A 5,031-nucleotide genomic window follows, 5' to 3' on the forward strand; every position below is an offset into this window, starting at 1 on the left:
CTCCAGCACACCCACTCTCTCTCTCTCTCTCTCTCTCACACACACACACACACACACACACACTGCTCTCCCTCCCTCCTGCCGGTTCCTACATCTCCCTCCAGAAGTGTGCGATGAATCTTTTAGAGGTCCTGACTGCACAACCAGGGAGCACTTCACTTCTTATTACATCACACACAACCCTTTTGTTGCCCCCACCCTCCCTGCAAAAGCCTGCCCCCTCTTCAACGTACAGAGAGAGAGAGAGAGAGAGAGAGAGAGAGAGACCAAACTCACCCCTGCTATAAATAGCACCAACCTGAGTTTTTTCGAATGGGAAACACTTGCGCAATGTTAAGTTAGCAGCATGTTACAGGCAGCGTAGATGAAGACTCATGCATCCTGCACATGTGAGACGCAGATGGAGCGACAAGAGCATTCCCTATATTTATATGATGTCTTCTCTGTCAGTGCACAAACAACAGATCCTCAGATTCAGTGTAGATGCTGTATGTTATCATCATGAAATGTCCCTGCATCACACACGCTACATCAATACGAAGTAATGCACGTTCAACATAGATCATCCTTCCCTTGCCCCTCTCTGTTCTTCTCTCTTTCTTATGTTCTCTCTCTCTCTCTCTCTCTCTCTCTCACACACACACACACACACACACACACACACACACACACACACATGCACAGACACATAAAGAAATGAAATAGTTTCCCACATCCATATTCACACACTATACACAACAATGAACACACAGCAAAAACAATCATCATCAAGAGCAAAAAACCAGCAGGCAACAAACATTTATCAGGGTATGAATAAAAGATAAGCCAAATGCTTTATGTTAGAAGGACAGACTGAAGCTGACAGAGAGAGAGAGAGAGATCTGTCAAATAAGGATATAAAATAGGTCACACATTGGAAGTGTTGGGTACTGTGAAAGAGATTTCTTCGAGGGTTTCTGGGGTCATTTTCACACCTCTTCTCAGCCTTATTTGTGGGTGAGTACTTCTTCATCTTGCCCTCAGAAATCACCCCTTCTTTTCACCCTTAAAGATGGGGTGGGGTGGGGGTGACCCACCCGAGGGGTATCCCTCTCTCCCAAATATTGAGCACATCCACACTGATTTGGACTGACAGGTCTGTCCCTATGGCTCTTCACTGTGTAGACCTCCATTGTGTGAGAGATGGTCTTATGGCAGACGGCACAATGAGATCTGGACAAAGGATGCCTTTCGCTCACACACACACACACACACACACACACACACACACACACACACACACACACACACACACACACACACACACACACACAATAGCCTACTAGTTCCATTGACTGGCATGTCTTTAAATGTGGAACACCACTGACCACGTTAGCTGAAAATGACATTTTATCTGGGACATTTCATCAAGGGCCACGCCTCCTTATAATTGACAGCGTAAGCGATTCCTTCGTCCCAATTTCATATCATGAAGCAGGAGCGCCAGTACCTTTGGCTTTAGCACAGCGCGTGTCCGTCCCTAAATTAGTTTCTTTTCTTTCAGAGCCCCCCCAGTGACATTCTTTTGTATTTATGAAAAAAACTCCTTTCTTCCTCCCTATGTAATGTATTTACTGTCTTACTTTTTACACGTCTCACAATGCCAAAAAAGTGACACTGCAATTAGTCTTTTTCTATGTCTCCATTGGATGGCGCTCTTATCGCCAGCACCTTGACTTGACGGCACACAGCCCTGAAGCTGTCCGCCTCTCCGTCACATGGGCTCGCTGCGCTGGGAAACCGCTCTCAGATAAAGCCAAGGTTGGGAGGCAACACGGAGGCAGATGAGAGGAGGCTATCACTCCACACTTGAACTTAAAAATAGAAAGTGACACTCCGCGTGTTTAATTAACGGTTTCGAGAGAGGCGTGCGCGCACGGCTGCGGAGTGATGAGGTTGCACACGCTCCTTTAGCAATCAGGGATCGGCAAAGGTTGTGAAGTTGCATCTCTGCAAAAGAAAATGATTGCGGGAGCGGAAAGACGTCCCGAGAGAAGCGCCGAGGAGCTCGCAGTGACAGGGATGCTGCAGGTCGCGTTTGCGCTCTCCCTGGACGTGTGAAGAGCTTGCGTGAGTTATACACTTGTATTTACATTTCTGAACTGCAACAGTTTTGTTGTAATTTAAGTATGTTCTGTAGGCTATATTAATGCCTGTGCAATGATTACGTGTAGGCTACTACTTACATCACCCTGCCTTGGTATTCAGACCCCACATATTTTATACCGTTGCTTTCTTTGGTATAGATTTTCTCACCCAAACGGCGTGGCTATGATATTTTAGATCAGTTGAACTCTGAAGTATTCCAACGGGAATTCTACTAGAACTTCTCACACGTGCATACCGTTACCTGTTTTTGGCACCGTGACAGTCAAACTAAGTCAAATGGAATGCATCTCCGTTAGATTTACTTACTGTTTCATGAGAGGGTTGACGATTAGCAAGCATATGGTAACCTTAAGACAACAGAATGACTTGTGTTTATGCTAATGTGTATGTGTACCTCAAACTTCATGTCCCTCCGCAAGCATACCATTTTGGGGGCTCCCTTTCTAGAGATTAAGGTTTAGTGTCGTCTCTTTGCACCGTGTCAAGCATATTTCTAATACCTGGACTGCACATTCTGTATGCTTGTTGAATTTCTGCACATTTTGCCACTAGCAATGTTGGGGCAGAAATGGGTTCCCTGTGTTCAATGAGGTCATTACACATAACCACTGAAGAATGGTGTGCCCCTTCCCCAGTCTGGGTTAGAATGGGAGAGTCTGAGGGAGTCTTCCGTGAATATGGATGAGAGAAATCCTCTTACTGTGCAGTTCTGTCTGTCTCTCTCTCTCTCTCTCTCTCTCTCTCTCTCTCTCTCTGTGTCTTTTGCTCTTTTTTTGCACACACACACACACACACACACACACACACACACACACACACACACACACAGTTTCTTATCAAGACGTGCATGCACTCATATTGGGAGAGTAGAAAGTGCACATATATTATTGATGGGGTGACTGTCCGGTCTGGTTCGTGCAACAATGGGCATTACTTAAGCTCCTGAGGTCTTTTGTGTTCCCCCGGTGGTTGAAGTCCTCCTGCCACCCTCCCCTGTTCACTTGGCTCTGTGCACTGCCTGGAGATTTAACAGTTTATTCACCGCACAGCCATGAACTAGACTGGTGGCAATAGTAACCAGTTTAGACAGACATTTTCCCCATCTATGACTATTCACCTGGCACCTCTTCAACATGAAGTGAGACATCTATGACTATTCACCTGGCACCTCTTAAACATGAAGTGAGAAGTGAGTGTCCTGAAAAACATACATACACTCCATGTATACACTCCACCCATACACCTACACACTTACACATTTAGTGAACCTTGCTGTTTGTGTGTTTGTGTGTGAAAGTGAGAGAGAAAGAGAGTGTGTATGTGTGTGTGTGTTTGAGAGAGAGAGAGAGAGAGAGAGAGAGAGAGATGTAAAGGCTTTAAAGGATTGGACAGGGCAGTAGTTCCCTTGGTGCTGGTCGGCAGATTTGCAGTGGTGGACTGGTGGAGTGGTGGACAGTCCTTAGACTGGCAGGAGCCGGAAGGCTGGATATAGCCTTAGCAAAGTCTCCCCGGAGCAGGGGAGGAGATCTGTGACAGGGGGGCTCCAGGCTTGCAGAGCAGCGACTGGGTAAAATAGCCTCAATAATTAACACTGCAGTGGGAGAGAGGAGAGCAGAGGATAAAACTGAGAGAGAGAGAGAGAGAGAGAGAGAAAGGACAAGGTGGGAGATGAAGCAAGGAAAGCCCACTGCACTGTGGGAGGAGGGGTGGAAGGGTTACGGACTGAAAGAAAGCCGTGAATCGGGAGTAAAAGAGACTCCCGCCTAAAAGAATGGAGGAGGAGGGAGGGAGAGAGGGAGGGAGGGAGAGAGGGAGGAATAAGCAGAATGCAGATGCAGAGTGGGTTATCTCTGCTCAGGCGGCACAGAGCCAGGAGACTTCTAGAAAGTTCTTTTCATGCCTTCCCTTCCAAACACGCCCCTCTCGTTCCCCCCGGGCCCTGGGGTCTTTCCTTCAAAATCTCAGGCGGTCAGGAGGACCCGTACCCCACACACACACACACACACACTCTGTGCCACTCAGTCATCCGGGCGCTCACCGTCTCCGTTAGCGCACTTTAGGCGCGATGCGCTGAAAGGAGAAAAGAGGCCATCCATCTCTCCCTACAGGGCGGATGACACAAACTGAGATTCATGGAGATCGCCTTCATTCAGGCAGTGCAGCCACGCGCTCCCTCTCTCTCTCACTCCCTCTCCCTCACTCTTTGTCTCTCTCTCTCTCTCTCCTCTCTTGCACTCTCTCTCTCTCCCTCTCTCTCTCTTTCTCTATCTCCTCTTGCTCTCTGTTTCTCTCTCCCAGTCTATGTGTCTCTCCCTCTACCCTCTCTCTCTCTCTCTCTCTCTCTCTCTCTCTTTCAGCAGCCTATAACACCCAGACCGGACAAGGGATGGATACCACCAGGGTATCACATGATCAGGAAATAAGACGCGGAGCATCAAAGTCAATAAGTGTGCCGAGCACTTAGGAGTATTTCAGGGCCTGTTGTGATACGCATTAGTCTAACGGCCTCCTAATCCATAATGCTACACAATATTGATTCATTTCCTGTGCTGTGGAGGGTGGAAAGCTTGCCCTTATCTTCTACCTTAGAAGGGCCAATGCACAGTGGTAACAACCCATGTCTGTATTACTTAAAGCAATATTATGTAGTTATTTTACCTTAAAATAATGCCTTCAACGGCATTTTGATGATGCTCTGCATCTCTGCCATTGCCAATACATGTCTGGGAAGTCTGGCATTGCACTATGTAACGTTGTTGTACCATGTAGGTGCACGGCCCTTTTCGTCAGTTTGCAGTGCACTTGATACCGCCTTAGTGCCAAATGGGAAATCATTGAGAATTGACGACCAAGGTTGTAAATACCAATTCTTACATCATGTTG

General features: G+C 47.2%; 1 protein-coding gene across 1 annotated transcript in view; it reads left to right on the plus strand.

The window, feature by feature from the left end:
* Positions 1-1,806: 1,806 nt before the first annotated feature.
* The window catches only part of LOC121713649 (neurogenic locus Notch protein), a 47,039-nt gene continuing 43,814 nt past the window's right edge, over positions 1,807-5,031 (plus strand). The window contains exon 1 of the mRNA XM_042098440.1: positions 1,807-2,109. The gene's annotated coding sequence lies outside the window, so the exon portion shown is untranslated. The remainder of the gene's footprint in view (positions 2,110-5,031) is intronic.

Source organism: Alosa sapidissima, chromosome 7 (assembly GCF_018492685.1).
Source record: "Alosa sapidissima isolate fAloSap1 chromosome 7, fAloSap1.pri, whole genome shotgun sequence".
Lineage (NCBI taxonomy): Eukaryota > Metazoa > Chordata > Actinopteri > Clupeiformes > Clupeidae > Alosa > Alosa sapidissima.